General features: G+C 52.6%; 4 non-coding genes across 4 annotated transcripts; 2 read left to right on the top strand and 2 right to left on the bottom strand.

Moving 5' to 3' along the window:
- The first annotated feature begins 3012 nt into the window (after positions 1-3012).
- Positions 3013-3176, top strand: LOC116750033. Its single transcript, XR_004348779.1, has one exon. It is a non-coding gene; the product is annotated as a U1 spliceosomal RNA (small nuclear RNA).
- A 4793-nt stretch (positions 3177-7969) lies between these two features.
- On the bottom strand, positions 7970-8059 carry TRNAY-GUA. Its single transcript is given in 2 exon segments — positions 7970-8005; positions 8023-8059. It is a non-coding gene; the product is annotated as a tRNA-Tyr (tRNA).
- Positions 8060-12343: 4284 nt separating this feature from the next.
- Positions 12344-12433, top strand: TRNAY-GUA. Its single transcript is given in 2 exon segments — positions 12344-12380; positions 12398-12433. It is a non-coding gene; the product is annotated as a tRNA-Tyr (tRNA).
- Positions 12434-17226: 4793 nt separating this feature from the next.
- Positions 17227-17390, bottom strand: LOC116750302. The gene has a single exon (XR_004348998.1). It is a non-coding gene; the product is annotated as a U1 spliceosomal RNA (small nuclear RNA).
- Positions 17391-21749: the final 4359 nt, after the last annotated feature.

Genomic DNA, 21749 nt, shown 5'->3' with positions numbered 1-21749 from the left:
GGAGATAATTGAGGATATGTAAATATCCGTTACAAAACCTTAACCCAATAGTTTTTAGTACCCACTGTTGACTTGCATTATGGTTGCCAAATGTTGATTTTCTAATTCTGTCACTCATTCTACATTTCTTAGTTGGCATTCTGTTGTAAGGAAGAATTTTCCTTCCTTCCCTATGTAATCAACATGAACTCATGGTTGTGTTTAGTTGTTTATAATCCATGACTGTTTTCGTTTATTTTGATGTTTGGTTGTTCTCATGCTGGGCCCATGAAAGACCCTTCAGGTTGGCTACTGTGTCCTTCTGACGCGTCCATATAATTTTTGGAGCATTTTCTGGCACAGGATAGTCCAGGCTCATCTTGTACCTTCCCTGACTCCTGAAAATCATCTGTTTCTCCAAAGAGCCCTGGTTCTTTTTAGTGGAGAATGACATTTAGAAAGCAAGATCAGGACAGTGGGTTTCCCTACACATGTCTATATCTATTAAAAATAATGGGCCCAGCAAAAAAGACGCATACATAGACACTGGACTTGAGGACACGGGGAGGGGGAGGGTAAGCTGGGACGAAGTGAGAGAGTGGCATGGACATATATACACAACCAAATGTAAAATAAATAGCTAGTGGGAAGCAGCCGCAGAGCACAGGGAGATCAGCTCGGTGCTTTGTGTCCACCTAGAGGGGTGGGATAGGGAGGGTGGGAGGGAGACGCAAGAGGGAGGAGATATGGGGATATATGTATATGTAAAGCTGATACACTTCGTTATACAGCAGAAACTAACACACCACTGTAAAGCAACTATACTCCAATAAAGATGTTTAAAAAAAGGGTGGGGGGGCCAGGTACTTCCCTCGTGGCACAGTGGTCAAGAATCCGGCTGCCAATGCAGGGGACACGGCCTCGAGCCCTGGTCCGGGAAGATCCCACATGCCTCGCAGCGACTAAGCTCTTGCGCCACACCTACTGAGCCTGCGCTCTAGAGCCCGCGAGCCACAACTAACTGAGCCCGCGAGCCACAACTACTGGGCCCGTGTGCCACAACTACTAAAGCCTGCGTGCCACAACTACTGAAGCCCGCGCGCTTAGAGCCAGTGCTCCACAACAAGAGAAGCCACCGCGATGAGAAGCCCGCTCACCTCAATGAAGAGTAGCCCTAGCCCCCGCTCTCGCCGCAGCTAGAGAAAGCTGGCGCGCAGCAACGAAGACCCAATGCAGCCAAAACTAAATTAATTCATTAAAAAAAAATAATAATGGGCCTATACTGATATCTTCAATTCCAATTTTCAACTTAACACCACATGGTTCCTCCTCGCCCTCCGCCATTCTGTATTTGTATCTCCTTTCTTCAACAGTGAGAACCTTGACTCCCAGCCTCCATTTACTCATTAGCTCAATCCTACAATACAACAGCATTGGTACAAAACTGTTAAAACCACATAGCTATAAAATACCAACCTACTAGTATTTGCAGTTCTTGTCTTTAGAGTTGAAAACGGTTATGGCCAATGTACTGTGTTCAAAAGTCATTTCGGTTGGTTATTTCTACTCCAGTGTGGTTACACAAGTCATCTGAGATACAGTTAGGTTCATTTGTACTTATATCCAATTTTAGGGTCTTTTCCCCCTGTATTTTTTTAAAAAATGTCATTTATCTTTGGCTGCGCTGGGTCTTTGTCGCTGCGCGTGGGCTTTCTCCCGTTGCGGCAAGCGGGGGCTACTGTTCGTTGTGGTGCGCGGGCTTCTCACTGCGGTGGCTTCTCTTGTTGCGGAGCCCTGGCTCTGAGCGGGCGGGCTTCAGTAGTTGTGGCTCGCGGCCTCTAGAGCGCAGGCTCAGAAGTTGCGGCGCACGGGCGTAGTTGCTCCGCGCGGCCTGTGGGATCTTCCCGGACCTAGGGCTCGAACCCGTGTCCCCTGCATTGGCAGGAGGATTCTTAACCATCGCGCCACCAGGGAAGTCCTCCCCCTGTATTTTTTTTTTTTTTTAAGCAGCAGTTTTTCTTTCTTTCCTTCTTCCTTCCTTCCTTGATTTTGGCTGTGCCGGATCTTAGTTGTGGCACGTGGGATCTTTAGTTGTGGCCTGTGGGATCTTTAGTTGCGGCATGTGAACCCTTAGTTGCGGCACGCATGCAGGGTCTAGTTCCGTGACCAGGAACCGAACCCCGGCCCCCTGCATTGGAAGTGCGGAGTCTTTCCCATTGGACCACGAGGGAAGTCCCTCCCCCTGTGTTTTAAAAACATATCCAAAATGTTAACAGAGATCCCCAAATAATTACATAGAAAGGTACGCTCAGAAAACTGTCACTCTCTCCTTGCACTCACCCATATAGGCAATTTCATCAGTTCCGGTTTAACACTCCTGGGTTTCTTTTTGACAGACGGTGTATAATTTTCTTTTTTTCACATTTTTCATAGACAAAGGGTAGCATACTACGTATATGCGTGCACTTTATTTTTTTCACTTAACATCGTCAATGCGTCCTATCTAGAGAAACCTGGAGGTCTAGGAAACCTGCCCTAAAGCTCCTCGAGGCCACACAAGCCAAAGAGAAAGTAACAGACTAGAAAGCCGCCTGAGGGCTAAGTGCCCCCAAACATAGCGATTTCCCAATGGGGAAAAGGTTAGACATAGACGGTGCGAAAAGTGAAACCCCTCAATGTAACTTTAAACAAGAACCTAATGTTCATTTTAAGTCGAAGGCTCTGAGCAGATCCCTCCGGCGTTCTCCCCGCTGTCCTCAGCCGGCTTGGGGAAAGCTGAGAGGCGCGGGACTTCCGGAGAGGGGCGTGGCGTATGCAGATAGGGGGCGCGCAGAGGCTGCTGGTCCCGCTCCGGCTGGGCTACCGCGTCCTGCGTGTGGACAGCCGAGGACTCGCGAGGTTGTTCCCGAGGTGGGCGAGCCCGGAGCGAGGGGCATGCAAGGGCGGAGGGCGCGGAGAGGGCGTGAGGGAAGTGAGCGTGCGTGAAGAGGTGGGCGATCGCGAGGGTGTGGGACGAGGCGCGAGCCGCAACTCATACTTACCTGGCAGGGGAGATACCATGATCACGAAGGTGGTTTTCCCAGGGCGAGGCTTATCCATTGCACTCCGGATGTGCTGACCCCTGCGATTTCCCCAAATGTGGGAAACTCGACTGCATAATTTGTGGTAGTGGGGGACTGCGTTCGCGCTTTCCCCTGCTGTTTGACTCGGTGAACAGACAGACGAAAGTTTCGCTAGTGCATCCCTGCAGTTGTTCTTGGTTGTTGAGAGTCTCTACGTGCTATCTGTGCTGTGCTGTTTTTTTTGTGTGTGGTTACTGTGTGTAGCTTGGTGCTCGTTCAGTTGCCGACTGCTGTGTTGTGGGGTTTCCCGTAGATCGTTAAGTGCGGTGAACGCCCACCGTGCCTTGTTTCGGTAGTCGGAAGCGGTTTTCTTCCGTCGGTTAAATCATCTCTCGGTTTTCTGTTCCGTGTGGCGTTTACCAGGCACGTCGGCGCTGCCACCTAGCGAAATAGAGACACCAACGTCTGTGAAGAAGACAGTGCCTACAGAAACAACCGTTTGCCCCAGCTTGAGTGAAAGCGGAGACTCCCATACTAGCAAAAATTAGGTGGCAGCACCCACTCTGCAGGCCGCTGTCGTCCGGAGTCCCGAAAGTAATGTAACTTGACTTATGAAATAGCGGTAGAACCACCGGCACAGGAAACAAAGCGCTGGAGGAAGCCACGTCAGCAGTACGGGGTTGAGTGAAATACGGTAATGCTATATATAAAATAACGGAAGTACCTGTGAGAAATATTCAACTTCCATACGGCATTCTGAAATAACGTATAATGAAAAACAATCCGAAGTTCTACTACACCTCGAGCTGGCACAGTCTTGTGAACACTTAGTTTAACAAATAAATTTAAAAAGAAGTGTGGAGGCAATTACCTGCCTGTCCGTGGTTAGGACCCCCTGTTTTACCATGGTCCTCGGTTCAATCCCTGGTCAGGAAACTGAGATTCCCGAAGTTTACGGCTTTAGCGAAAAGAACCTTAGGCATGTATATATTTGCATGTTACATATACAACACCTGCACGAACACGCGCGCGTACACATACATGTAACTTATTGACCTCAGGCTTCAGAACAAACAACAGAGTGGAAACTGTTCTCCCGCAGTTTCTGAGTGCAGGTAAGATGAAAAATACGGTGTCCTTCGTACAGAAAAATGACGGAACACTCCCTGTTCAGCTTCATCAGCAACGTCTCTGAACCCCATTTGCGTGAGTCCTAGGGTGAGAGCTAGTACGGACAGAACCAAAAACCCAAACGGAGCCCCTGAGCCCTGGGAGAGGGCGCACCAGGCCACGCCCTCAGCCTCCAACCTAGCCTCTTTCAGTTCCTTATCACTTTAGGAGAATGGGATCATTTTTACAGATAGCAGAAAAAATGCAAGTCCAGTGTGTAAGCCACCTTATTTTTCTCACATACCTGCCCCTGCAAGTCTTCGTGTACGGCTTCTGCTGATTGAAGCTGTAGGGGAGGCAAAACTTTACTTTTTACCCTTTGAGGGTCTCTGGCAGGGCCTGAGTATTAATGGATGTAAAACAGGAGCGGGGCACTTCCCTGAGGGTGCAGGGATTAAGAATCCGCCTGCCAAGGCAGGGGACACGGATTCGAGCCCTGGCCGGGGCAGATCCCTACATGCCGCGGAGCAACTACGCCCGTGCGTCGCAACTACTGAGCCTACGCTCTAGAGCCCACGAGCCACAACAACTGAGCCCGCGCGCCTAGAGCCCGTGCTCTGCAACAAGAGAAGCCACCGCAATGAGAAGCCCGCACACCGCAACGAAGACTAGCCCCGGGTCGCCGCTACTAGAGAAAGCTCGTGCACAGCGATTAACTTAAAAAAACAAAAAAAAATTTTTTTAACAGGAGGAAAACATGCAGATTTTTACATGTATGTAGATGAAAACCCAAATTAAGTGGGTCTCCGAGGAACCCTGGTTCCTTTTTTTTTTAAAATATATTTTTGTCTGCGTTGGGCTTTCGTTGCGGCGCGCGGGCTTCGCATTGCAGTGGCTTCTCTTATTGCGGAGCACGGCGCGCAGGCTTCAGTAGTTGTGGCGCACGGGCTTAGTTGCTCCGCGGCATGTGGGATCTGCCCGGGCCAGGGCTCAGACCCCGTGTCCCCTGCGTTGGCAGGCGGATTCTTAACCACTGCGCCACCAGGGAAGCCCACCCTGGTTCCTTTCATTGGCCCTGGTTCCTTTTGTTGGAGAATGATACCGAGAGACCAAAATCTGGTGTGTCATTGCTGTTAGGCCCTGCACCTATTTTACTCAGTGGATTATATTCCGTTATTATCATTACCTTGATCTGGCAGTGGGAACCCTTTCCAATTGGCTCTTGTGTGCTTGACATGCCACCGAATCAGTCACTGTACGTTCTTTTACTTTTGGGCACAGTTGCATGTTCCAGGCTTGTATTTTCCCCACCTAAGAGCCTCGCGTCCCCTGGGGGCTGATAGGCCCCTCCGCCCTCCTGCCCACAATGACTTTCTGTCGCAGTGAGGCTTACTGCGGAGCGATGGAGAAGGACCATCAGGTTTCTCAGGAGAGAGCACATCCAGGGCTCCACAAGGCCCATGGATATCCAGCCTCGGCTCCCCTCCTTCGCCCACCTACCCCGATTCCTTTGGCAGAGGCGGCTGCTTCCTGAAAGAGGTCAAGGTTCTGTGGACTTCCTGGAGAGGCACTCGAGTCCAGAGGGAGGGGCAGAGGGCACAGGTGTCCAGGTTGGACTCCTTACAAACGTTTCTGATCCCACCTGGTGTGTGCCCACCGCCCAAGACCGCTAACCCACCCAGCAAAAGTCCCACAGAGGCACGGCAAGCCACACCAAAGTGGCCTTCCCTCAGCTGGGTGTGTCGCCGCTCCCTGACCGGGCAGCAGGCACCTCTGCCCCTCGGAGGGTGAGGGGCAGTGCCTCAGAGGTCCCCTGCTACTATTCTCTGTGACACCCAGACAAGAAGAGTTGGCCGTGCTGAGACTCACACTCCCCTGCGCCGGTCACCCAAACCCACGCACCCCGCCCACTCCCCCAAAGCCAGGTTCCCAAGGGTTCCACACCTCCACATCCCGTCGGGGGTATATCCAACGAAGGCCTGAGGTTCTCTCTTTGGTCCTCATCCGCTGGTCTCTGCAGATGGTGACATTTGAGGCTGAGGTCTTTCTGTAGCTCCAGAGCAATAGACTCTTCCCGAAGGTCACCTGTCAGACTGCAGTGGCACGGCCTCCCAGGCCCACGGAGACTCTACAGGCTCCAGGTCAGCCCCTCTTAGTTAGCAGTGGGACCGTGAGGAGGGCTGAGGCCGCAGCGGGGGGGCAACCGTAGGAGCTTGCCAGGAGAGGAAGACGGGTGGGGAAATGCAGTCTCCGGTTTGAGAGACAGAACCAGAACCGAAAAAGGGCTTGTGGGCTCAGGGGTGGGCAGCGCTGGGCCCCTGAGGTTTCAGAGAGCCTCGCTCCCATCGGGGTTCTGCTGTGACTCCTCTCGGTGAGTCTCCGGCGTTTCCTTTCCACAGGAAGGGAGGGGCAAGGACCACCCGCGGCGTTCTTCTCGGCACCCACACATCCCACCCCAACCAGGCTCTGTCCGCAAGGTGAAGCTGCTCCTTCTTGCTGAAAGCCCGGCCCATTTCCTCCTGGGTGCTCTCTGCTTGGGCCTCAGCAGCTTCCTCTTGGCCCCGCCAATTCAGCCTTAAGGACCCAATAAAGGTAGCCAGCTGGTCAGAAGCCACAGGCCAGTGGTTTGTGCAAGGAGGTGAGGTTGAGAGCCCCTCCATGATGGCAGCGCCCCACCTGCCCACCACCCCACCCTCCACCCTTCTGCTCCCTGCCATCAGCCCCCATTGCCCCTGGCTCTCTGAGCTCTGCCTGTGCTTTTGCTGTCAATCTTCCTTTCTCTCTCTTTCTCCCGCCCCACCCCCTTTCTATCTATCTATCTATCATCTAATCTATCTATCCATCTATCTATCTACCTATCATCTATCTATATCCATCAGATGTAGCAGAAGAATGGGTGCGGGCGTTTTCCCACCCTTGTACAGAGTGTGAGCGATCTTTGCTCTTTCGGCGGGAACTCAACCCCTCCAGCGGCTACCAGGAATAGGTGCGAAGGCATATGAAAGCTGTTTCCAGGGGGCCACACCACCCTCCTCCCCCTCAGACTGACAGGACACCTGAAAGGTTCTCATAGGCACTGTCAAGGCCCACTGAGAGCCCTGCTGCGTTTTGCTCCTGCCGGTGTCGGCTTCCGCGCAGGTACACAACTGTCAGTGTCTTGGAGGGTGGCAGAATGTGGCTTGGAAGATCTCGGGGTGGCACTTCTGCCCCACAAATAGATTAAGACGGTTGGGAAGGTTCTCTGTCTCCCTGGGTCTGTACCTGTAGAGACCATGGGAAAGACAGGGAAGGGGAGAGAGAGGTTGGGAGATTGAAAGACTGTGACTGGGAGAGACAGAGACAGTGACCTTCCTTTGGGGGGCAGAGCTGGGGACTGAGCCCGGGAGTGAGAGGGGGTTTCCAGGAAGGGTGCCGTAGTTGTCCCTGACCGTGTGATGGCCTGTGTGCTTGTCGGCCTCCAGGGCTTTGGGTGGGCAGCTCCTGCGTGCCCACCTGTTTGGCAGGGATGTGCGCGTGTCGAGCAGAGCGGGGGCGGTGGGTGAATAAAAGTGGAGAGGGCGCGGGCCGCGGTGGGGCCGGCGGGGCTGCGCGCTAAGGCGGGAGCGACCGGGCTGCGGGCGGGCGTGTGGCCTGCGGGCGGGAGGAAGGCGCAGGCGTGTTCCCTGGCCACGGCCCCCACGTGGCTGTGCGGGCGGCCCCCAAAGGCTTTCCCGCCTGTGGCCGGGGAGAGAGGATGCTGCGCTGCCTCAGGGCCTTGGGCGGGGCTTGGCCCCGGGGGGGGTGGGGCCCTTCACGAGGGCGCAAAAGCGACGGGCACCTCCTTCGAGCCGGAATCGAACCAGCGACCTAAGGATGTCCACACGTGTCGGCTCTACAGTCCTCCGCTCTACCAGCTGAGCTATCGAAGGGTGCGCGCCGCCAGGCCCGGGCCCTTAACTCTTTCTGGAAATGCCGGAGCACGGCACTGGGACGCCCGAGGTGAGACAGGCCCAGGGCTGTTTGGAGATGAGTTCGAACAGGCGAGGGCAAAAATGGGCTGAAACTTTCTTTCGCTGAAAGCAAGGCGAGACCGGACCCGAGACCCGACCCACCCCTTCAACTGCGGGGCGCCGCGCGCCGCGAGCTCCCGTCTTCCCGGGTTCCCCCTCCAGGTCTCGATTCGTCGCCGCGCGCCCACGCTCCCCCGCCACGAGACACTCGTTCCGGTGTCCCCCACGGGGAAGAACAGGGCGCTGGGAAGGTCGCGCTGGGGGCGTGGCGTATGTAGATGAGGGGGGCCGCAGAGGCTGCTGGTCCCACTCCGCCTGGGCCTCCGCGTCCTGCGTGTGGACACGCAGAGGCTGCCGTTGTTCCCCGGGTGGGCGAAGCCGGGGCGAGGGGCGTGCAGCGGCGGAGGGCGCGGAGGCGGCGTGAGCGAAGTGACCGTGCCTGCAGAGTGGGGCAGCCTCTTAGGTATAGGCCGAGGAGGGGTTGAATCCTGGTAGCGGCAGTGTTTACACAGGGTTTGGAGTTCTTTAGTTAGCCGTATGTAATTTTCCGGGATGAAAATTCTTACGTTGTTCTCGGGCTGTTTCGACAGGTGCAGTTTTTCCAAATGTGAGAAGATTGAATGCGTCGTTCCTGTTAGCCAGGACAAACGTTAAAGCTTTTCTCTGGTTTATTCTCTGTCTTTAAAACAAGTACATGTTTTTATGTATTGGGGCCTTGAACTACTGCGTTTTATCAATGCTGTGTCATTCGTGGCTGGGGGGGGGAGAAGCTTTTTAACTATGCTAATTTGTTTATCGTTTTTACAGTTTAAAATTGTAGGCCGGACTCGACATGCCGACTGTCAGCCTAAAGCTGGATCTGCTCTTCTGAGCCCTGGGCCGGACCTACACTGCGGGAGAATTTGGTGAACTATGTTCTTGGGCTGCCAAGAAGTTCACTCAGGTTGTTCCATAACATCTTTACTTTGGTATTAAAGTAATGGAGGTCTGCTAATAATCACCAATATTGTTCGACTTACAAACCATGTCTGTATACTTTGAGTGCATAGTGGAATTGACTGGAATAATGTAACTGTAAGAATCACTATCTTTTCAGTTTAGCTCATTTCCAATGTCAGTTATTCTAGAAAACTTAAGTGTCAAGTTCTTGTATAAATTACAGTCTGGGGCCCTCCTCCTGATTTTTTCTTCACTGACGTGTTCTGGGAGGCCTTTCTTTTCTTTTTTTTTTTTTTTTTTTTTTTGCGGTACGCGGGCCTCTCTCTGTTGTGGCCTCTCCGTTGCGGAGCAACAGGCTCCGGACGCGCAGGCTCAGCGGCCATGGCTCACGGGCCCAGCCGCATCCGCGGCATGTGGGATCTTCCCGGACCAGGGCACGAGTCCGCGTCCCCTGCATCAGCAGGCGGACTCTCAACCACTGCGCCACCAGGGAAGCCCAAGACTAGATTCTCATATGCATACCCATTGGTGAGGGGCCGGGGGGAGGCGGGGAGAGAGAGACAGAGGGGTGGAGAAATTAACCATTTAAGAGCAAGACATGTCTGCAACAGATCTGGTTTCCTATATTTTTTTACCCTCAATGCTAATAGTGATCCTGACAGGATTTTAGAACCTATATTACCCATGCTTACTCAATACGTTGATATTGAAGAGGGTGGTTCCTCCAGCTAGTATTGGAAAAGAGCAGACAGCTATAAGGGAGACTTTTAAAAATAACCCAGGGTCTCTTAAGTGACTGTTGTGTGGCCACAAGACTTTTAGCTGATTCAGTCCAATCAGCAACTGCCAGACCAATCCTGTCCTTATTGCCAGACTCTTGAGGAGAATAACATCTCCTGCCAACCCAGCGAATCCTCTCCACAAAGGTAGAAAGAAAAGAAGTCAACATTTTTATTGAAAAGCCACTAAACCAGACTGTAATGTGCATCACAAGAAACCCACCAAAGAGACTGCAAAGACAGTATATAATTCAGCTTGGGCTGCCATAACAAAATACCATTGACTGGGGTGAGGCTTAAATAATGGAAATGTTTCTCAGTTCCAGGAGCTGTAAATCCAAGACCAAGATATTGTCAGCTTTGCTTTCTCCGGAGGCTTCCCCTTGTCTTGCAGACATCCCTGACATCTCTAATGAAGGACACCAGTCATATTGAATTACAGCCCCACCTTTATGACCTCATTTAAACTTAATTACTCCCTTAAAGGCCCTGTCTCCAAATACACTCAGATGGGGGCTAGGGCCTCAACATATGAATTTGGGGTGGGGGGACACAATTCATCCCATAACAATAAGTATGTTCCCTGTTATATAAGCAGGTAGATACAACTTATTACATAGATGTTCTCAAGAACTTGTCCTCAATAGGAGGACTTGACAACACCATTTGCTACACATAGTTCATCCTAAATTCGACTGGTAATTGGAGTGGCCATCTGTGTGCCTTTATCCAAAGAGAAATAAAACTCGTATCTCCATGACAAGCAAGTGGTTATGACCTGGAGCCAGCCACCTAAGCTAAACTCCCAGAGGTGGAGGGAGATGGAGCACTACCTTCCTTAATGTTCACATTTCAAAAAGATGGTTTCAAGGCCCTCCAGACAAACATTCTCAGGTTGTAAAACTGGCAAAGGATACATTTAACTGTTAATAACATTTACATATATATCTCAAACGGAGAGAATCAGTATTAGCAAATTTTCTAAGAATGAGGGAGAAATATCTTTCCCTTTTGGCACCAAGGGGAAATTCTTTTTTTCCTTCCCATTTCGTATTCACTCTCACATCACACTTGTTCCAGTGCCGGTGAGGTCAGGGGAGGTCTGAACATAAGGGACTTCGGATGGTGAAACGGCAACATTATCACTCGAGGAAAGGTCCACCTCATAAAATACAACCGCAGTCTCCTGTTTCTTCCTGGGCACATCTTAAGCAATCTGGGGACTTTCTCCATACAGCATTCAAGAACGGTCTTACCAAACAGAGTGTTGCCTAGTTTCCCAAACGTATCAAAAAAAAAATGCTATAAGTCCCCATTTCTGGAAGGGAGTCATAAATACGCGTGCACCGTCACCCTATGCTTACATCTACAAGTAGGGTGATCCTGTTACAGCGCAAAAAGCCTAGACTGCCTGCTGCTGGTATATTAGACACTCTCGCTACCCTCAAACACCCAGGTCAAGCAACTGGCAGATAGTTCCAACAAAACCGACCATTCCTAAGAGTCCCACCCAACAGATCTTTCGAAGCTTCACAACCAGGACACCTGCGACCTCACATCAGCGCAGCCGGTTCTTGCTCCGCACAGAAAACATTTTCGTTTCTTCTACCACACTACTTACGCTCACCTACAGCCCTGTCTTAATCATACAACGTAAAGTCACCGAACAATCTCTTCGGTGAAACACTCTTCAAAAACTAAAAACAGACTTATTGCACAACCACCGAGTTTCACGTAACTCGGCCGAAATAAAAAGCGCGCGGAAAACACAGGAAAAAAAAAAGCAATACAATTTAACGGTTTGAAAATTTTGATATATCAGAAACAAGAAACACTGTCAATTCAACAACAGCTTCTCTACGAAAAGAAAAACTCCCCTCGAAGCCATACCGGTATCTCCTTTCAGACAAACCTGAAAACCTTTCTTTCCTCGTCCCACAACCACGAGCTCATCCCACTCTGCAGGCACGGTCACTTCGCTCACGCCGCCTCCGCGCCCTCCGCCGCTGCACGCCCCTCGCCCCGGCTTCGCCCACCCGGGGAACAACGGCAGCCTCTGCGTGTCCACACGCAGGACGCGGAGGCCCAGGCGGAGTGGGACCAGCAGCCTCTGCGGCCCCCCTCATCTACATACGCCACGCCCCCAGCGCGACCTTCCCAGCGCCCTGTTCTTCCCCGTGGGGGACACCGGAACGAGTGTCTCGTGGCGGGGGAGCGTGGGCGCGCGGCGACGAATCGAGACCTGGAGGGGGAACCCGGGAAGACGGGAGCTCGCGGCGCGCGGCGCCCCGCAGTTGAAGGGGTGGGTCGGGTCTCGGGTCCGGTCTCGCCTTGCTTTCAGCGAAAGAAAGTTTCAGCCCATTTTTGCCCTCGCCTGTTCGAACTCATCTCCAAACAGCCCTGGGCCTGTCTCACCTCGGGCGTCCCAGTGCCGTGCTCCGGCATTTCCAGAAAGAGTTAAGGGCCCGGGCCTGGCGGCGCGCACCCTTCGATAGCTCAGCTGGTAGAGCGGAGGACTGTAGAGCCGACACGTGTGGACATCCTTAGGTCGCTGGTTCGATTCCGGCTCGAAGGAGGTGCCCGTCGCTTTTGCGCCCTCGTGAAGGGCCCCACCCCCCCCGGGGCCAAGCCCCGCCCAAGGCCCTGAGGCAGCGCAGCATCCTCTCTCCCCGGCCACAGGCGGGAAAGCCTTTGGGGGCCGCCCGCACAGCCACGTGGGGGCCGTGGCCAGGGAACACGCCTGCGCCTTCCTCCCGCCCGCAGGCCACACGCCCGCCCGCAGCCCGGTCGCTCCCGCCTTAGCGCGCAGCCCCGCCGGCCCCACCGCGGCCCGCGCCCTCTCCACTTTTATTCACCCACCGCCCCCGCTCTGCTCGACACGCGCACATCCCTGCCAAACAGGTGGGCACGCAGGAGCTGCCCACCCAAAGCCCTGGAGGCCGACAAGCACACAGGCCATCACACGGTCAGGGACAACTACGGCACCCTTCCTGGAAACCCCCTCTCACTCCCGGGCTCAGTCCCCAGCTCTGCCCCCCAAAGGAAGGTCACTGTCTCTGTCTCTCCCAGTCACAGTCTTTCAATCTCCCAACCTCTCTCTCCCCTTCCCTGTCTTTCCCATGGTCTCTACAGGTACAGACCCAGGGAGACAGAGAACCTTCCCAACCGTCTTAATCTATTTGTGGGGCAGAAGTGCCACCCCGAGATCTTCCAAGCCACATTCTGCCACCCTCCAAGACACTGACAGTTGTGTACCTGCGCGGAAGCCGACACCGGCAGGAGCAAAACGCAGCAGGGCTCTCAGTGGGCCTTGACAGTGCCTATGAGAACCTTTCAGGTGTCCTGTCAGTCTGAGGGGGAGGAGGGTGGTGTGGCCCCCTGGAAACAGCTTTCATATGCCTTCGCACCTATTCCTGGTAGCCGCTGGAGGGGTTGAGTTCCCGCCGAAAGAGCAAAGATCGCTCACACTCTGTACAAGGGTGGGAAAACGCCCGCACCCATTCTTCTGCTACATCTGATGGATATAGATAGATGATAGGTAGATAGATAGATGGATAGATAGATTAGATGATAGATAGATAGATAGAAAGGGGGTGGGGCGGGAGAAAGAGAGAGAAAGGAAGATTGACAGCAAAAGCACAGGCAGAGCTCAGAGAGCCAGGGGCAATGGGGGCTGATGGCAGGGAGCAGAAGGGTGGAGGGTGGGGTGGTGGGCAGGTGGGGCGCTGCCATCATGGAGGGGCTCTCAACCTCACCTCCTTGCACAAACCACTGGCCTGTGGCTTCTGACCAGCTGGCTACCTTTATTGGGTCCTTAAGGCTGAATTGGCGGGGCCAAGAGGAAGCTGCTGAGGCCCAAGCAGAGAGCACCCAGGAGGAAATGGGCCGGGCTTTCAGCAAGAAGGAGCAGCTTCACCTTGCGGACAGAGCCTGGTTGGGGTGGGATGTGTGGGTGCCGAGAAGAACGCCGCGGGTGGTCCTTGCCCCTCCCTTCCTGTGGAAAGGAAACGCCGGAGACTCACCGAGAGGAGTCACAGCAGAACCCCGATGGGAGCGAGGCTCTCTGAAACCTCAGGGGCCCAGCGCTGCCCACCCCTGAGCCCACAAGCCCTTTTTCGGTTCTGGTTCTGTCTCTCAAACCGGAGACTGCATTTCCCCACCCGTCTTCCTCTCCTGGCAAGCTCCTACGGTTGCCCCCCCGCTGCGGCCTCAGCCCTCCTCACGGTCCCACTGCTAACTAAGAGGGGCTGACCTGGAGCCTGTAGAGTCTCCGTGGGCCTGGGAGGCCGTGCCACTGCAGTCTGACAGGTGACCTTCGGGAAGAGTCTATTGCTCTGGAGCTACAGAAAGACCTCAGCCTCAAATGTCACCATCTGCAGAGACCAGCGGATGAGGACCAAAGAGAGAACCTCAGGCCTTCGTTGGATATACCCCCGACGGGATGTGGAGGTGTGGAACCCTTGGGAACCTGGCTTTGGGGGAGTGGGCGGGGTGCGTGGGTTTGGGTGACCGGCGCAGGGGAGTGTGAGTCTCAGCACGGCCAACTCTTCTTGTCTGGGTGTCACAGAGAATAGTAGCAGGGGACCTCTGAGGCACTGCCCCTCACCCTCCGAGGGGCAGAGGTGCCTGCTGCCCGGTCAGGGAGCGGCGACACACCCAGCTGAGGGAAGGCCACTTTGGTGTGGCTTGCCGTGCCTCTGTGGGACTTTTGCTGGGTGGGTTAGCGGTCTTGGGCGGTGGGCACACACCAGGTGGGATCAGAAACGTTTGTAAGGAGTCCAACCTGGACACCTGTGCCCTCTGCCCCTCCCTCTGGACTCGAGTGCCTCTCCAGGAAGTCCACAGAACCTTGACCTCTTTCAGGAAGCAGCCGCCTCTGCCAAAGGAATCGGGGTAGGTGGGCGAAGGAGGGGAGCCGAGGCTGGATATCCATGGGCCTTGTGGAGCCCTGGATGTGCTCTCTCCTGAGAAACCTGATGGTCCTTCTCCATCGCTCCGCAGTAAGCCTCACTGCGACAGAAAGTCATTGTGGGCAGGAGGGCGGAGGGGCCTATCAGCCCCCAGGGGACGCGAGGCTCTTAGGTGGGGAAAATACAAGCCTGGAACATGCAACTGTGCCCAAAAGTAAAAGAACGTACAGTGACTGATTCGGTGGCATGTCAAGCACACAAGAGCCAATTGGAAAGGGTTCCCACTGCCAGATCAAGGTAATGATAATAACGGAATATAATCCACTGAGTAAAATAGGTGCAGGGCCTAACAGCAATGACACACCAGATTTTGGTCTCTCGGTATCATTCTCCAACAAAAGGAACCAGGGCCAATGAAAGGAACCAGGGTGGGCTTCCCTGGTGGCGCAGTGGTTAAGAATCCGCCTGCCAACGCAGGGGACACGGGGTCTGAGCCCTGGCCCGGGCAGATCCCACATGCCGCGGAGCAACTAAGCCCGTGCGCCACAACTACTGAAGCCTGCGCGCCGTGCTCCGCAATAAGAGAAGCCACTGCAATGCGAAGCCCGCGCGCCGCAACGAAAGCCCAACGCAGACAAAAATATATTTTAAAAAAAAAAGGAACCAGGGTTCCTCGGAGACCCACTTAATTTGGGTTTTCATCTACATACATGTAAAAATCTGCATGTTTTCCTCCTGTTAAAAAAATTTTTTTTTGTTTTTTTAAGTTAATCGCTGTGCACGAGCTTTCTCTAGTTGCGGCGACCCGGGGCTAGTCTTCGTTGCGGTGTGCGGGCTTCTCATTGCGGTGGCTTCTCTTGTTGCAGAGCACGGGCTCTAGGCGCGCGGGCTCAGTTGTTGTGGCTCGTGGGCTCTAGAGCGTAGGCTCAGTAGTTGCGACGCACGGGCGTAGTTGCTCCGCGGCATGTAGGGATCTGCCCCGGCCAGGGCTCGAATCCGTGTCCCCTGCCTTGGCAGGCGGATTCTTAATCCCTGCACCCTCAGGGAAGTGCCCCGCTCCTGTTTTACATCCATTAATACTCAGGCCCTGCCAGAGACCCTCAAAGGGTAAAAAGTAAAGTTTTGCCTCCCCTACAGCTTCAATCAGCAGAAGCCGTACACGAAGACTTGCAGGGGCAGGTATGTGAGAAAAATAAGGTGGCTTACACACTGGACTTGCATTTTTTCTGCTATCTGTAAAAATGATCCCATTCTCCTAAAGTGATAAGGAACTGAAAGAGGCTAGGTTGGAGGCTGAGGGCGTGGCCTGGTGCGCCCTCTCCCAGGGCTCAGGGGCTCCGTTTGGGTTTTTGGTTCTGTCCGTACTAGCTCTCACCCTAGGACTCACGCAAATGGGGTTCAGAGACGTTGCTGATGAAGCTGAACAGGGAGTGTTCCGTCATTTTTCTGTACGAAGGACACCGTATTTTTCATCTTACCTGCACTCAGAAACTGCGGGAGAACAGTTTCCACTCTGTTGTTTGTTCTGAAGCCTGAGGTCAATAAGTTACATGTATGTGTACGCGCGCGTGTTCGTGCAGGTGTTGTATATGTAACATGCAAATATATACATGCCTAAGGTTCTTTTCGCTAAAGCCGTAAACTTCGGGAATCTCAGTTTCCTGACCAGGGATTGAACCGAGGACCATGGTAAAACAGGGGGTCCTAACCACGGACAGGCAGGTAATTGCCTCCACACTTCTTTTTAAATTTATTTGTTAAACTAAGTGTTCACAAGACTGTGCCAGCTCGAGGTGTAGTAGAACTTCGGATTGTTTTTCATTATACGTTATTTCAGAATGCCGTATGGAAGTTGAATATTTCTCACAGGTACTTCCGTTATTTTATATATAGCATTACCGTATTTCACTCAACCCCGTACTGCTGACGTGGCTTCCTCCAGCGCTTTGTTTCCTGTGCCGGTGGTTCTACCGCTATTTCATAAGTCAAGTTACATTACTTTCGGGACTCCGGACGACAGCGGCCTGCAGAGTGGGTGCTGTCACCTAATTTTTGCTAGTATGGGAGTCTCCGCTTTCACTCAAGCTGGGGCAAACGGTTGTTTCTGTAGGCACTGTCTTCTTCACAGACGTTGGTGTCTCTATTTCGCTAGGTGGCAGCGCCGACGTGCCTGGTAAACGCCACACGGAACAGAAAACCGAGAGATGATTTAACCGACGGAAGAAAACCGCTTCCGACTACCGAAACAAGGCACGGTGGGCGTTCACCGCACTTAACGATCTACGGGAAACCCCACAACACAGCAGTCGGCAACTGAACGAGCACCAAGCTACACACAGTAACCACACACAAAAAAAACAGCACAGCACAGATAGCACGTAGAGACTCTCAACAACCAAGAACAACTGCAGGGATGCACTAGCGAAACTTTCGTCTGTCTGTTCACCGAGTCAAACAGCAGGGGAAAGCGCGAACGCAGTCCCCCACTACCACAAATTATGCAGTCGAGTTTCCCACATTTGGGGAAATCGCAGGGGTCAGCACATCCGGAGTGCAATGGATAAGCCTCGCCCTGGGAAAACCACCTTCGTGATCATGGTATCTCCCCTGCCAGGTAAGTATGAGTTGCGGCTCGCGCCTCGTCCCACACCCTCGCGATCGCCCACCTCTTCACGCACGCTCACTTCCCTCACGCCCTCTCCGCGCCCTCCGCCCTTGCATGCCCCTCGCTCCGGGCTCGCCCACCTCGGGAACAACCTCGCGAGTCCTCGGCTGTCCACACGCAGGACGCGGTAGCCCAGCCGGAGCGGGACCAGCAGCCTCTGCGCGCCCCCTATCTGCATACGCCACGCCCCTCTCCGGAAGTCCCGCGCCTCTCAGCTTTCCCCAAGCCGGCTGAGGACAGCGGGGAGAACGCCGGAGGGATCTGCTCAGAGCCTTCGACTTAAAATGAACATTAGGTTCTTGTTTAAAGTTACATTGAGGGGTTTCACTTTTCGCACCGTCTATGTCTAACCTTTTCCCCATTGGGAAATCGCTATGTTTGGGGGCACTTAGCCCTCAGGCGGCTTTCTAGTCTGTTACTTTCTCTTTGGCTTGTGTGGCCTCGAGGAGCTTTAGGGCAGGTTTCCTAGACCTCCAGGTTTCTCTAGATAGGACGCATTGACGATGTTAAGTGAAAAAAATAAAGTGCACGCATATACGTAGTATGCTACCCTTTGTCTATGAAAAATGTGAAAAAAAGAAAATTATACACCGTCTGTCAAAAAGAAACCCAGGAGTGTTAAACCGGAACTGATGAAATTGCCTATATGGGTGAGTGCAAGGAGAGAGTGACAGTTTTCTGAGCGTACCTTTCTATGTAATTATTTGGGGATCTCTGTTAACATTTTGGATATGTTTTTAAAACACAGGGGGAGGGACTTCCCTCGTGGTCCAATGGGAAAGACTCCGCACTTCCAATGCAGGGGGCCGGGGTTCGGTTCCTGGTCACGGAACTAGACCCTGCATGCGTGCCGCAACTAAGGGTTCACATGCCGCAACTAAAGATCCCACAGGCCACAACTAAAGATCCCACGTGCCACAACTAAGATCCGGCACAGCCAAAATCAAGGAAGGAAGGAAGAAGGAAAGAAAGAAAAACTGCTGCTTAAAAAAAAAAAAAAATACAGGGGGAGGACTTCCCTGGTGGCGCGATGGTTAAGAATCCTCCTGCCAATGCAGGGGACACGGGTTCGAGCCCTAGGTCCGGGAAGATCCCACAGGCCGCGCGGAGCAACTACGCCCGTGCGCCGCAACTTCTGAGCCTGCGCTCTAGAGGCCGCGAGCCACAACTACTGAAGCCCGCCCGCTCAGAGCCAGGGCTCCGCAACAAGAGAAGCCACCGCAGTGAGAAGCCCGCGCACCACAACGAACAGTAGCCCCCGCTTGCCGCAACGGGAGAAAGCCCACGCGCAGCGACAAAGACCCAGCGCAGCCAAAGATAAATGACATTTTTTAAAAAAATACAGGGGGAAAAGACCCTAAAATTGGATATAAGTACAAATGAACCTAACTGTATCTCAGATGACTTGTGTAACCACACTGGAGTAGAAATAACCAACCGAAATGACTTTTGAACACAGTACATTGGCCATAACCGTTTTCAACTCTAAAGACAAGAACTGCAAATACTAGTAGGTTGGTATTTTATAGCTATGTGGTTTTAACAGTTTTGTACCAATGCTGTTGTATTGTAGGATTGAGCTAATGAGTAAATGGAGGCTGGGAGTCAAGGTTCTCACTGTTGAAGAAAGGAGATACAAATACAGAATGGCGGAGGGCGAGGAGGAACCATGTGGTGTTAAGTTGAAAATTGGAATTGAAGATATCAGTATAGGCCCATTATTATTTTTTTTTAATGAATTAATTTAGTTTTGGCTGCATTGGGTCTTCGTTGCTGCGCGCCAGCTTTCTCTAGCTGCGGCGAGAGCGGGGGCTAGGGCTACTCTTCATTGAGGTGAGCGGGCTTCTCATCGCGGTGGCTTCTCTTGTTGTGGAGCACTGGCTCTAAGCGCGCGGGCTTCAGTAGTTGTGGCACGCAGGCTTTAGTAGTTGTGGCACACGGGCCCAGTAGTTGTGGCTCGCGGGCTCAGTTAGTTGTGGCTCGCGGGCTCTAGAGCGCAGGCTCAGTAGGTGTGGCGCAAGAGCTTAGTCGCTGCGAGGCATGTGGGATCTTCCCGGACCAGGGCTCGAGGCCGTGTCCCCTGCATTGGCAGCCGGATTCTTGACCACTGTGCCACGAGGGAAGTACCTGGCCCCCCCACCCTTTTTTTAAACATCTTTATTGGAGTATAGTTGCTTTACAGTGGTGTGTTAGTTTCTGCTGTATAACGAAGTGTATCAGCTTTACATATACATATATCCCCATATCTCCTCCCTCTTGCGTCTCCCTCCCACCCTCCCTATCCCACCCCTCTAGGTGGACACAAAGCACCGAGCTGATCTCCCTGTGCTCTGCGGCTGCTTCCCACTAGCTATTTATTTTACATTTGGTTGTGTATATATGTCCATGCCACTCTCTCACTTCGTCCCAGCTTACCCTCCCCCTCCCCGTGTCCTCAAGTCCAGTGTCTATGTATGCGTCTTTTTTGCTGGGCCCATTATTTTTAATAGATATAGACATGTGTAGGGAAACCCACTGTCCTGATCTTGCTTTCTAAATGTCATTCTCCACTAAAAAGAACCAGGGCTCTTTGGAGAAACAGATGATTTTCAGGAGTCAGGGAAGGTACAAGATGAGCCTGGACTATCCTGTGCCAGAAAATGCTCCAAAAATTATATGGACGCGTCAGAAGGACACAGTAGCCAACCTGAAGGGTCTTTCATGGGCCCAGCATGAGAACAACCAAACATCAAAATAAACGAAAACAGTCATGGATTATAAACAACTAAACACAACCATGAGTTCATGTTGATTACATAGGGAAGGAAGGAAAATTCTTCCTTACAACAGAATGCCAACTAAGAAATGTAGAATGAGTGACAGAATTAGAAAATCAACATTTGGCAACCATAATGCAAGTCAACAGTGGGTACTAAAAACTATTGGGTTAAGGTTTTGTAACGGATATTTACATATCCTCAATTATCTCCACACAAATTACTTAATAATTACAAGGGGCAGACCTGGTGAGCACCCCCAGTGGCAGAGGGTTACAATACTGGCCCCGGTACCACGTTCTTCTGCAGCACCCTCCCATGTTGACTCTGGGCTTGGCTACGTGACTTGCTTTGGCTAATGGAACATCAGTAAATGCGATGGGAGCAGAAGACTGAAAAACAGTTGCTCGTTGGGAGTCGCTCTCACTTGCTGTCCTGAGACCACCATGAGAAGAAGCCTGACTTAGCCTATTGGACGATGAAATTACAGGAGTGAAGATGAATCATGTCAACTGAGGGCCCTCAGACTGACCCGCCCCACTGTCCCACAAGCTGACTGCAGCTGCACGAGTGGTCCTACATCAGAGCCGCAGAACTGCCCGGCTCAGCCCAGCTGCGGTTGCTGACGCAAAGAATGGTGAGCAAATATCATGGTCACTATTTTAAATCACTAAGTTTTAGGGTAGTTTGTTACACGGCACTGGATAACTGATACACCACCTTAACCAATAACTGAACACTAACACCACCAATAACTGAACAAACTGACTTCACGTGCCTGCAGTGTGATGCCCAGAGGAGGACACTGGATTAATTTGATAGGGCTGTCATAATAACGTACCACAATCTGGGTGGTTTCAAACAACAGAAATTTATTCTCTCACAGTTCTGGAAGCTACAAGTCCAAACTCAAGGAGTCAGCAGGGCCATGCTCCCGCTGAGAGTCTGGGTAGAATCTTTCCTTGCTTCTTCCTCGCTTCTAGTGGTGACAGTCGATCCTTAACTTGCAGCTACATCAGTCCAATCTGTGCTTTGTCATCACATGGCGTTATCCCTACGTGTCTCTGTCCTTACATGGCATTTTCCTCTTACAAGGACAATATTCATATTGGATTAGGGCCCACTCTACTGACCTCACCTTAACTTGATTGTATGTGCAAAGATTCTATTTCCAAATAAGGTCGCATTCATGGGTACCAGGGGTTAGGATTTCAGCATTTTTTGGGGGGAGGGGGAGGGACATAAGTCAACATGTAAACAGATACAGTACCATTTATGTCGTCTACGTGTCAAAAATGCACACTCGAGGGGCTTCCCTGGTGGCGCAGTGGTTGAGAGTCCGCCTGCCGATGCAGGGGACACGGGTTCGTGCCCCGGTCCAGGAGGATCCCACATGCCCGGAGCGGCTGGGTGCGTGAGCCATGGCTGCTGGGCCTGCGCGTCCGGAGCCTGTGCTCCGCAGCGGGAGAGGCCACAACAGTGAGAGGCCCGCGTACCGCAAAAAAGAAAAAAAAAAAAAAGCACACTTGAATGTAATTATGAGGAAATACAGGACAACCT

Source organism: Phocoena sinus, chromosome 2, assembly GCF_008692025.1.
Source record: "Phocoena sinus isolate mPhoSin1 chromosome 2, mPhoSin1.pri, whole genome shotgun sequence".
Taxonomy (NCBI): domain Eukaryota; kingdom Metazoa; phylum Chordata; class Mammalia; order Artiodactyla; family Phocoenidae; genus Phocoena; species Phocoena sinus.
The sequence above is the reverse complement of the archived record's forward strand: the minus strand, read 5'-3'. Positions and strand labels throughout refer to the sequence as shown.